Genomic DNA, 13,010 nt, shown 5'->3' on the forward strand with positions numbered 1-13,010 from the left:
GTGTTAGCCAGGATGGTCTCGATCTCCTGACCTCGTGATCCGCCCGTCTCGGCCTCCCAAAGTGCTGGGATTACAGGCTTGAGCCACCGCGCCCGGCCGAGTTCCTGTCCTTTGTAGGGACATGGATGCAGCTGGAAACCATCATTCTCAGTAAACTATCGCAAGGACAAAAAACCAAACACCATATGTTCTCACTCATAGGTGGGTATTGAACAGTGAGAACACTTGGACACAGGAAGGGGAACATCACACACCGGGGCCTGTCATGGGGTGGGGAGAGGGTAGAGGGATAGCATTAGGATAAATACGGGTGCAGCAAACCAACATGGCACATGGATACATATGTAACAAACCTGCATGCTGTGCACATGTAGCCTAGAACTTAAAGCATAATTTAAAAAAAAAAAGGAAAGAAAAAAGAAACAGATCCAGCAGGCAGAAATTAGTAACAATCTAGTTGAATTCAGTATTAATATAAACTGGATACTGACAGAGCAGGCACACCATCACCTCGGACAAACACCGCCACTTTAAGTTCCAGCTCCCTTCTTTGCCTCATGCACTTTAAGGAAATCACTTCTCTTCTAACTACAAGTAGCCAGACAGAGCAGACAGTAAAATACCGATAAGACAGCTCAGCCCCAGAGGGAGGTGAGGGGAAGTCTCTTGGGTAAAGTTTCACTGCCAAACTTCACCCTCACACAACAGGCCCAGTAAAACAGTGGGGCTTGATAATTTAATCAGCACATGGCTTTCCCTTCAGGTGCACTAAGACAGGGAAGCTAAAAGCAGACTCGGGACATGCCTGCAGCTGCAGAAAGATGCATGGGGACAGACACACAACTCTCCCTCCCAGATAAGCACAACACAGACACAGAAGCAGTCCAAGCCTTAATAAACTTTCCCGCCCTGAATCCTTAAAACTCTGTCTGTAAGAGTGAGCCTCTGACCTAACTCGGCCAGAAGGCATCTCTCAGGTTTGTTTTCTCTAAAATAAATCTGTCTTAACTGGCAAGACACCTTTCATGTTTCTCTCCTCTTTATTTAATTCTTACAAATGCAATTGCTATTTATTTGACTTCATCCAACAACAGTAAAATATACATTCTTTTCAGGCTCAATAATCACCAAGATATACCACACTGTGAACCATAAAATACCCTTTAACCAATTTAAAATAACAAATCTTGCCATACGCATTCTTAGACCACAATGAAATCAAAACTTAAAATGAGCAATAGACAGACAAGTGGAAAATCTCTAAATATAGTGAGACAAAAGAACACCTTCTAAATAATGAATGGATCAAAGAAGAAATCTCAAGAGAAATTAATATTTTATTATTAGAGACAGGGTCTCACTGTCACCCAGGCTGGAGTGCAGTGGCATGATCAAAACTAACTGCAGCCTTGAACGCCTGGGCTCAAGCAATCCTCTCACCTCAGCCTCACCAGTGGCTGAAAATACAGGCACATGTCTCCCTGATAACTTTTTTTTTTTTTTTTTTTTGAGACGGAGTCTTGCTTTGTTGCCCAAGCTGGAGTGCAGTGGCACCATCTCGGCTCACTGCAAGCTCCGCCTCCTGGGTTCATGTCATTCTCCTGCCTCAGCCTCCGAGTAGCTGGGACTACAGGCACGCACCACCACGCCCAGCTAATTTTTTTTTTTTTTTTGTATTTTTAGTAGAGACGAGGTTTCACCGTGTTAGCCAGGATGGTCTTGATCTCCTGACCTCGTGATCCGCCCGCGTCGGCCTCCCAAAGTGCTGGGATTACAGGCGTGAGCCACCGCGCCCGGCCTCCCTGATAACTTTTTTAAATGTTCTTGTAGAGACAGGGTCTTGCTATAGGTGCTCAAGCTGATCTCAAACTCCTAGCCTCAAGTAATCCTCCTGCCTTGGCCTCCCAAATCTCAGCCTCCCTGGCTGAGATTACAAGTGTGAGCCACCATGCTGGGTCTAACAAATATTTTCACTAAATAAAAATGAAAATAAAAACACAACGTATCAAAATGTGTAGAATACAGCAAAAGCATGGCTTAGAAGAAAATTTATGGCATCAAATGCATATATTAGAAAATAAGAATGATCTAAAATAAAGAAAAAAATGAGCAGATTAAATCCAAAGTAAGAAGAAAATAAATTATTGCAGAAATCAATGAAATGGAAAACACAAAAATCAAGAGAATATTATCAACAACAAAGCTGGTTCTTTTAAAAGGCCAATAAAATTAAAAAGCCTATAGCCAGGTTAAGAAAAAAAGTAGAAACTAATAATATCATAAATGAGGGCCAGGAGTAGTGGCTCAAGCTTGTAATCCCAGCACTTTGGGAGGCCGAGACGGGCAGATCACAAGGTCGGGAGATCGAGACCATCCTGGCTAACACAGTGAGACCCCATCTCTACTAAAAAATACATAAAATTAGCCGGGCAAGGTGGCAGGCGCCTGTGGTCCCAGCTACTCGGGAGGCTGAGGCAGGAGACTGGTGTAAACCCGGGAGGCAGAGCTTGCAGTGAGCTGAGATCGCGCCACTGCACTCCAGCCTGGGCGACAGAGCAAGACTCCATCTCAAAAAAAAAATAATAATAATAATATAAATGAAAAAGGGGATGCCACCACACATCCCGTGGATGTTAAATGGATAAGGAAATACTCTGAACAACTCTGTGCATACATCTGATCATCCAGTTCAAATGGGCTGCTTCCTTGAAAGACACAATTTACTGAAACTCACACAAGAAGAAACACACAGGCCGGGCATGGTGGCTCACACCTGTAATCCCAGCACTTTGGGAGGCCGAGGCGGGCGGATCACAAGGTCAGGAGAATGGAGACCATGGTGAAACCCCGTCTCTACTAAAAATACAAAAAATTAGCCGGGCGTGGCGTCGGGCGCCTGTAATCCCAGCCACTCAGGAGGCTGAGGCAGGAGAATGGTGTGAACCCGGGAAGTGGAGCTTGCAGTGAGCCGAGATCACGCCACTGCACTCCAGTCTGGGCAACAGAGCAAGACTCCATCTCAAAAAAAAAAAAAAAGAAGAAACACACAATCCGAATAACCCATTTTTTAATAACCTTCAGAACAGAAAGTACCTGACCCAGATATATTCACTGGTAAACTGACTAAATATTTCAGGAAGAAATTATACCCATTCCCCACAATCTATTTCAGAGGATAGAAGCTGTTGAAATACTTCCTAGTTCATTCTGTGAGGCCAGCATTATTCCAATGACATTTCAAAATAGAAAATCACAGACCATGATCTGTCATAAAAATACATATAAAAATCCTCAAAAACATTGGCACATCAAATCCAACAATATATAGAAAGAATCATACACCATCACCAAGTGAGATTTATTCTGGGGATACCAGGCTGGTTCAACATTTGAACATCAATTAATGTAATTCATTATATCAAGAGGCTGAAAAGGAAAAATCACATGATCCGGTGCAGAAAAAGCAGTTGACAAAATCCAGCATTCATTCATGATAAAAACTCTCAATAAGCTAAGAGGGGAACTTCCTGAAATTAATAAAGAATATCTACACAAAACTACAGTGAACATAATACTTAATAATCAGAAATTCAAAGCTTTTCCACAATATCAGGAGGAAGAAAAAGATCTACTTTCTCATCACCCCTTTCAATATCATACTGAAAATACTAGCGAATGCCATCAGGCAAGAAAATATAATCAAAGGCATACAGATTGGGAAGGAATAAATAAAACTTTGTTCACAGACAACAGGATTGTCTACGCAGAAAATCTTAAAAAAAAAAAAAAAAGAAAAGAAAAAAGACCAAACCAAAAAAAACCCCCTCCTGGAACTGAAAAGCAAGATCACAGCACACAAGGTTAAAGGAGAAAGCTAACTGCTTTCCAACGCACCAGCAACAGCCAAGTGCAGTTTGCTATGAAAAACACAGTGCTACTTACATTTAGCACCCAAAAGATGAAATACTTACGTATAAATTTAACAAATGTAACAAGATCTATATGAGGAATAGTACAAAACCTTAATGAACAAAATACAAGTAAACCTGATTCTAAAGTTCACATGGAGAAGCAAAAGACCAAGAATAGTCAATTACTGAAGAACAAAGTTGGAAGACTAACACTACCTAACTTTAAGCCTTATTATATAGATTCACTGTAGGCAAACATAACAATGGAACAGAATAAAGAGCCCCAAAATATACCCACATAAATACAGTAAACTGATGCAATAAAGCAGAGTTGCTGTTTTCAACAAATGATGTGGGGACAACTAGAAATCCACATTTAATAAAAAACAAAAAACAAAAAACTGAATCTAGACATAGATCTTATGCCCATCACAAAAATTAACTCAAAATGGATCATAGACTTCAATGTAAAATGCAAAAGTTAAAAACTGTAGAAAACAACAAAGGGAAAAACCTAGATGATCCTGGGAAAGGTAATGACTTTTTAGATATAACACCAATGTCAAGATCCACTTTAAAATGATTCATAAACAAGACTTCATTAAAATTGAAAACTTCTGTTCTGCAAAAGCCAATGTCACAAAAATGAGAAGAAAAGCCACAGACTGGGAGAAAATATCTGCAAAAGACATATCTTGGTAAAGAGACTGTTACACAAAACATTCCAAAAACACTGAAACCTCTACAGTAAGAAAACCACTAAATAAAACAGACCAAAGACCTTAACAGATACCTCACCAATGATGAGAAACATACAGGAAATAAACACATAAAAGAATGCAGTATGTTCTGTAACATTAGGGTAACATATTAAAACAACGAAATACCAAGATACCGCTACATATCTAGTAGAATGGCCAAAATTTGGAGCACTGACAACAACTGACAGTGAGAATGTGAAGCAACAGGAACTCTGCTTCACAGTGTGGAAATGCAAAATAGTATAGTCACTCAGTTGGAGGACAATTTGGTTGTTCTTACAAAAGTAAACACATTCTTACCATATGATCCAGCAACTGCACCTCTTGGTATTTACCCAAAGGAGGTGAAAATAAATGCTAGCATAAAAACCTGTAAACAGGGATTTATAGCAGCTTTATTCAAAATAGCTAAAATTTGGAAGCAACCAAGATGCCCTTGAGTAAGTGAATGGATAAACTATGGTATAATGGAACATAATTCAGCACTAAAAAGAAATGGGCTATCTTGTCCTCAAAAGAAGGAACCTTAAATGCATATTACTAAGTAAAAGAAGGCAGTCTGAAAAGGCTACTTACTATATAACTGCAACTATGTAACATTCTGCAAAATGATGGAGATGGTTTGCAAGGTTAGGGATGATAAACAATAAACAGGAAGAGCAGGGATGGCTTTTAGAACAAAGAAAGTGTCCTGTGGGGTACTGTAAGGCTGGATACATGTCATTAAACTTTACTCAAACCCATAGCATGTAAAACCACAAGAGTAAACCCTAATGCAAACTATGGCCTTTGGACAACTATGATGTCTCAGTGTAGGTTCCTCATTTTAACAAATGTACTACTATGGTGGGCGGAGGTGTTGAAAAGGGCGAAGGCTACATATATATGTGGATCAGGGTATATGGGAAATCTACGTACTTCCTAATTCTGCTGTGAAATTAAAACTGCCTTAACAGAGTATATTTATTTTCAAAAAGAATCTAACCATCTAAAAACGTTTTCAATAACAAAAATTAAACCAATATTAAAAACCACTTCCCCATTTGTAATAAGAACTCTCAATAACAATGAATGCATAAAGAAAATGTGGTCTATACACGCAATGAAATATTACTCAGCCTTAAAAAGGAAGAAAATCTTGCCATTTGCAAAAACATGCACATACCAGAAAGATATTGTGCTAAGTGAAGAAATAAGCCAAACAGGAACAAAGTACTACATAATCCCATCTGGATGTATGCAATAGTCTGGATGTATGTATTCCCCTCAAATTCCTATGTTGAAATCTAATCACCAAGGTGACAGTACTGTAAGGTGAGGCCTCCAGGGAGTGATGAGGTGAGGGCTCTTCCCTCTTGAATGGGCTGGGAGTGCATTCATTCTCCATCACTCTTTTGCCTCCACTATGTACAGATACAGGAAGAAGTCTCTCATCAGGCACCAGATGACAGTGCCTTGATCTTGGACTTCCCAGCCTCCAGAACTGTTAAGAACAAATTTCTGTTCTTTATTAATTACCAAGTCTGAAGTATTTTGTTGCTCCAGCACAAATTAAGCTATATTTTCTGTACAGCCTGTGGAACTCCATGTACATAAAAATGTGAAACAGTTAAACTTACAAAAACATAGAGCTGAATCGTGGTTACCAAGGGCTGAGGGGGAAGGGTAACTGGGGAGGTATTGGTCACAGGGTATAAGTTTTAGTTATGCAACAGGTAAGTTCTAAATATCAAATCTACAGACCAATGCATGTAGCTAATACTGAACTGCATATTTAAAAATCTGTTAAGAGGATGGTATGGTTTCGATTTGTTTACTTGTCCAAAGCTCATGTCCAATTGTAAGCCTCAAGGCTGGAGGTGGGGCCTGGTGGGAGGTGACTGGATCAGGGGGCAGACTTGCCCCTTGCTGTTCTTGTGATAGTAAATTCTCATGAGATCTGGTTGTTAAAAGTGTACAGCACCTCCCCCTTCACCACCCACTTCCTCCTGCTCCAGACACAGAGGTCGTGCCTGCTTCCCCTTCATCCTACACCACGACTGTAAGTCTCCTAAGGCCTCCCCAGCCATGCTTCCTGTACAGCCTGTGGAACTGTCAGCCAATTAAACCTCTTTGCTTCCTGTACAGCCTGTGGAACTGTCAGCCAATTAAACCTCTTCGCTTTATAAATTACCCAGTCCCAGGTAGTTTTTTATAGCAATGGGAGAACGGACTTATACAGAGAATGTATCTTATCTCAGATGGTTGTATCCCAAAAGGGGCGGGGAGAGGGGAGGAAGAAACTCATGGAGGCAAAGGTTGTTTATCGCACTGTTTGTGGTGATGGTTCCATGGGTGAAAACTTTACAGGTAAGTATATTTTGCACGTGGGAGGAATGTAAATAATTTGTAGCCAGAGGGAAAACTGGTTTACTAAAGACTGCTACAGATTCTCACTACTCCTCTTATTGAAAGGTAGAAGCTAATTACTCTCTAATCTAATACCGTATGTAAAGGAAGAGAGAAGGATGTAACTTTTATTTTGGATTTGTTAAGCCTGAGGTGCCTTTCAGATAGCTACAAAGAATCATTCAATGGAGAGTTGAACCTGTGATCTAGAGCAGCGATCCCCAACCTTTCTGGCACCAGGTTTTGTGAAAGACAATTTTTCCATATACCAGGGTGTGACCCCTTACATGGTTTTGGATGAAACGGTTCGTCAGGCATTAGATTCTCATAAGGAGCAGGGAACCTAGATCCCTCACATGCATAGTTCACATTAGGGTTCATGCTCCTATGAGAATTTAATGCTGTCATTCATCTGACAGGAGGCAGAGCACAGGCAGTAATTCTTGCTTGCCTGCCATTCACCTGCTGTGCAGCCCAGTTCCTCACAGGTCACAGACTGGTACCAGTTCATGGCCTGGGGATGGGGATCCCTGGTCTAAAGGCTGGAGAAGTCCAAGCTGGAGAGAAACACAACTGCTACACCAGAGAGCAGAACTGGTAAAAAAAAAAAAAAACAAACAAACAACAACAAAAGAACTGCACAGTGGGATGGATGGGGAATTGGATCAAACAATTGGACAAGCTATGTAAAGGAGAAGGAGAATAATTCAGGAAAAAAAAGACAAGCAGCATCAGTGAGGTCATGATAGAAACTAACACAGAAGAATTTCCAGGAGAAAAACCATGAACGATAATTTGAAATGCAGGAGTCCCCCCTTATTCACGGGGGATACACTGCAGGTCCCCTAGCAGATCCCTGAAACTGTATAGTACCAAACCTTATATACACTATGGTTTTTCCTATAGATACATACCCTTGACAGTTTAATTTATAAATTAGGCACAGTATGATACTAACAACAATAAAATGGAACAATTATAACAATATACTATACTAAAACTTATAGGAATGTGGTCTCTCAAAATATCTTATTCTACTGTATTCAACATATTCAAAATATCAAAATACTCAAGATATTCAAAATATCTTATTGTCTTTTCCGTCTGCAGTTGACTATGGGTAACTGAAACCACAGAGAGCAAAACTGTGGATAAGGGGGATAACTGTATGGCACAAGATTCAAGTAAGGCAGACTAGAGAATAGCCAATGGATTTGCATATAATTTAGGTTAATGGTGAGCATCAGAATAAACGAATTAAGACTACACTGAATGAAAGCGCAAGTGAGCAGTGGAAATATTTGTCAGAAAATACAACTGTGAACAATCTGCTACAAATTCTCCATGTACAGATGAATTGACAGAAACATATGGGGGGTTAGTTAAGGACCTGTGGTCAACTCAATCCTCCAGATGTTCTAGGTTTTAGCCATGAATCAAGTAGGGCCTTCCAACAGCTGTCTGAGATCACACTGTTTCAGCAACTCCAGAAAAACCTCATTACGGAGCTGTCTGAGATCACACAGTTTCAGCAACTCCAGAAAAACCTCATTACGGGAGTTGTGCTTTAGCACTAAGTGACTATTTCTACTGCAAAATGCTAATAGTGTTTATTTCCAGGTTGGTAGTAAAAAAACTTTTCACTATATCATCTCTGTGACCAATGCAGTCAATGTTCCAGACTTTAGTGACAGCAAGTCTTCCCATCCCATGAGAATGTAGCGCGTACTTTCCAGGTTCCATTCCAATCACGTAACAAATGTGACTGCCTTGTTGTTGCAGCATCAGAAAGACCACAGACATACCTGTACTCACGTTCCATGGCTTACAACCTGCATATGTCTACAAGCCAGCATTCTTTTATTTATGTGCATTTCCTTTAACCTGAATTTTACTTATTTCTATTTTTTTCATTTTAATCCATGGACTCCATAAAGGTAAAAAATGCAATGTAAAACAAAGTGAGGAATATATAAACAAATAACTCACCAGAGATTTATTCACTGTTTGTTGATTGTGGAAACACACAGAGCACTCTGGAAGCATAGCTGGGAGAACAGTCGAATGGAGTGGGTTGAGGAGAGAACTGGTGTGGCTTGGTCCTAGATTCTCCTGCCCAAAATGCTCTACACCATAGCTGGAAAAGACTAAAGCAACAACAAAACCTCCCTGTGACAGAACAGTCATTCATGCCTCAATAAGGGACAACAAATATCCCACTGAAGATGTACCCACAAGTACATTAACTAGTAGAGATACATACAATTTATTTTTGGATTAATGAAAACATGTATTACCTACTGATTTAGGAACAATTAATTTGCCCAAAGAAACAATGTAATAATTTAAACCAAAGAAATATACACTTAGTCTTCAATGAAATTAATATTGTAGAAATATAATTCAGCCACATTAACTATTTCACTACTAATATGGAGATTCTACACGATTCCATATAGGTGTTTCCACTAGAACACATCTTGCTTTTATACCTCTGCATCATTGAAAGGATGCATCTTTTATATACCTACGCATCATTGAAAGGATGCATCTTGCAACCCAACATTTTTTGCCCACAATTATATAGGGGGGAAAATGTACATATTGTATATTTCTTGGGATATACTGTTTTAGTAATGTTTCCTAATGACATGTCTCCCTGTATCTCAGACCTCATAGAGTATGCTCTGATAACGAACAGGGCTCTGCCATTTGACTTGCTTTTGCCAATGGGACATGGAAAATATGATGAAAATATAGGCTGGAAAAGTACTTGCCCACTGGTGCTTGCCTTCTCGGACAAGGGTCAGCATGAACCATCAGACATGTGAGTGAAGGCACCAGATGACTAAAGCCTCATCTGTGATCCAGACAACATTAGCAAAGGAAATGCCCAGGTGAACACACGCCAAAATGTGAATCAACAGAACTTCTATCAAATAAAACGGTCACTTCTTTTTAAGCCAGTGAGTTTCGTTGGTTCTTCAGACAGAAAATAGTAACTGATACACCTAAGCCACCAGAACTCAATGTTTTTAAGAAAATCATGTGAAGGAGATAATGTGAAATTACTTGTCAAGTACAATCACTAGAACATCACAACCTCATGTCGAAGTTTTGCAAATCACAATGCCAACTTGATGCATATCAGTGAGACTGCTGGTGCTAAGAGACCATGTGAATCGTAAAAAGCAACTCTTTGCATATTAGTAAATTGTGTTTTAAGGTTCTTCACATCATAAAAATGTCTGTTGACTTTAAAAAAACATAATACACAAAAAGGATCTCTTATAAGTAAGCATTGTACTGTATTTTACTTACATTTTAAGACACTGGTTTAGAACAGAAGTGAGACATGGTCTAATCTTCCCTCTTTAAATATGTAAAATATGCTATTATTTTCCTACAGAATTTATGATTTCCAAGAACAGATTACTGACACTAAGTGGGAAACACTTGTGTTATTTGCCCTTGAGGTCACATAATTCACAGGAAGAGTTGGGGATAACAAGGAACAGAGATGGTTAACGGAATGTTTCTGCTTGGTCGGTTGGTTGGTCGGTTTTGAGACAGAGTCTCATTCTCTCACCCAGGCTGGAGTGCAGTGGCACAACCACAGCTCACTGTAGCTTCGCCCTCCTGGGCTCAGGTGATCTTCCCACCTCAGCCCCCCAAGTAGTTGGGGCCACAAGTGCATGCCACCACAACCAGCTAATTTTTTTTCTTCTTGTAAACACATAGGGTCTCCCTATATGGCCAAGGCTAGTCTCAAACTCCTGTGCACAAGCGATCCTCCTGTCTTGGCCTCCCAAAGTGCTATGATTACAGCTGTGAGACACTATGCCCGGCAAGGGAAAGTACTTTATTATTATTTTTTCCAGGGGGAGGGGTGGGCAGGCACAGAGGGGCTGAGAAAGTACTTTAAAGCAATGTTTGTTCTTAGTTGACTTCAGTGTCAACAAAAATCTAAAAAAAAAAAAGAAAAAAAAAACTTTTGACTTAATTGGAGCAAAATGAATAACACTAGCCAAAAAGTCAGGAAGCATAACATCTGCATATCATGTGGCCCCGGCAAGTCACAGCTCCTCAAAGCCAAATTTTTTTCATCTTTCTCATAAGGTGGAAATGGTTTGGCAAAGCCTTACCGAACTGCCAGGAAGAGCTACCAAGATAGCGGGAGCTTCGGTATATCACTGGACGCTAAATTTCGTGACAGACTTTTTTTTTTTTTTTTTTTTGAGAGACAGAGTCTCGCTCTGTTGCCCACGCTAGAGCAGGGTGGCACAACCTCAGCTCACTGGAACCTCCACCTCCCGGGTTCAAGTGATTCTCTTGCCTCAGTTTCCCAAGTAGCTGGGACTATACAGGTGTGCGCCACCACGCCCAGCTAATTTTCGTATTTTTTAGAAGAGACAAGGTTTCACAAAATGTTGGCCAGGCTGGTGTCGAACTCCCGACTTCAGGTGATCCTCCCGCCTTGACCTAGACTACTTTTAAGAAAGTTCAGCCACTGGAAACAATGAGAAAAGATTGAACGAATTAAAGTGTGTTTACAGAGTACTCCAGACAAATCCTCTCAGGTATAACAGGTTATTTTTCCACCCAGGACAACACTATTAAGTCCCCTCCAGTAAGTAACATCTCTTTGGCCCTTGCCTGTCACCCGCAGCCAAACTCCCCTCTTCCTTCTGAATGTTGGTCCAAACCTTCCGCTACCACCCAGTATTTGAGAGCTACTGGATAAGGTATTATCAACCAAATCTGGACCACTCTGGGGAGTGGGAAAATAATTGCTTGGGTCATACAAACTGGAATCTTCGCCTGTGACACTCCCCTGCTTTGAAGCACCAGTGAGAGGGTTAGTCCAGAGAGGTGTTCTTTTAGGTGGGATTCCTAAAAGGCGCCCTCCTCCAAACTTTATTATAAAGAAAACAGGACCATCATCTGGCACCCGCAACTTCCCTAGAAACCAGATCTTGTATAAACTCCTATAAACTAAAGCGGGGATGGGATGCGTAGGAAGGGGACACAAGCAGGATCTTCACTTGCTGAAAAGACACCGGGAAACCCCACTAATACCCTCGCCAGGTAGTAGGACGGTGTGCACGAGCTTCGTACTCCTCATCTGGGAATGAGGGGCATCTTCCTAGAACTGTCCGTATGCTGACCTTACAGGGGGGTGCACGGAATGCCGCACAAGGTCCATGCGGTGCCGGAGCGCAGCCTCCCCGCAGACCTCCCAGGTAGGGGCGGCCTGCAGACCCCGTCCCCGCGCCACCGGCTTCGCCCACCCGCTCCGGCGCCTCTGGAACTGGCTTCAGGGCCGGGATCCCACGCCCGCCCTCCCAGCAGCGCCGCCCTTTTAGCCCCAGCGCTACTCCGCCGCCCGCACCTGCGCGTCAGGCCCCGCCCCCCCGAGATGTGCCCACGCCTCTGCTCCCACCAACTGGGGCACGTCGGCCCCGCCTCCCTATGGTGCCTCCAAGCCCGCTGTCTCCGGTTTCATCCTACCACCAACCTGCAGGGATGAACACCCCAACCCCGGAGCTTCCAGAGAAGCCTCTTGACGGCAGCAGGAGCCGCGTTTCTCTGGCGGAAGATGGTGGCGTGGGCGGGGCGGCGCATGCGCAAAGGCCATCCGGAAGAGCCCTTCCCACCGTCCAGTGCTGGTGACGTCATAGGAAGCCGCGACGGCATTTCCCACAAGCCACTGCGGTGCCGAGGCGGGAAATTCTGTTCCAAGCCGGAGCCGAGGACGGATGGGGGTTGGCGTCTCCCCGCCTGACAGACGTGGAATCTGGTTAATAAATCCTGGTTTGACAACCAGGCACATTGTGGGAATATTGGGAAAATTCGAATGCGGCCAACTGGTCAATTATATTAGCAAGTAATCTTGCTTCTTTTTTACTTCTAAGTGTTGCTGTTACAGAAAAACCTTTTTTTTTTTTTT

At 41.9% G+C, this 13,010-nt stretch overlaps 1 long non-coding RNA gene across 1 annotated transcript; it reads right to left on the bottom strand.

Moving 5' to 3' along the window:
• Positions 1 to 5,369: 5,369 nt before the first annotated feature.
• Positions 5,370 to 12,625, bottom strand: LOC105555161. Its single transcript, XR_001008431.1, has 3 exons — positions 12,579 to 12,625; positions 9,050 to 9,207; positions 5,370 to 6,155 (listed from the first exon to the last, which is right to left on the bottom strand). It is a non-coding gene; the product is annotated as an uncharacterized LOC105555161 (long non-coding RNA).
• Positions 12,626 to 13,010: the final 385 nt, after the last annotated feature.

The sequence above is a fragment of the Mandrillus leucophaeus genome, unplaced genomic scaffold (genome assembly GCF_000951045.1).
Source record: "Mandrillus leucophaeus isolate KB7577 unplaced genomic scaffold, Mleu.le_1.0 Scaffold672, whole genome shotgun sequence".
Lineage (NCBI taxonomy): Eukaryota > Metazoa > Chordata > Mammalia > Primates > Cercopithecidae > Mandrillus > Mandrillus leucophaeus.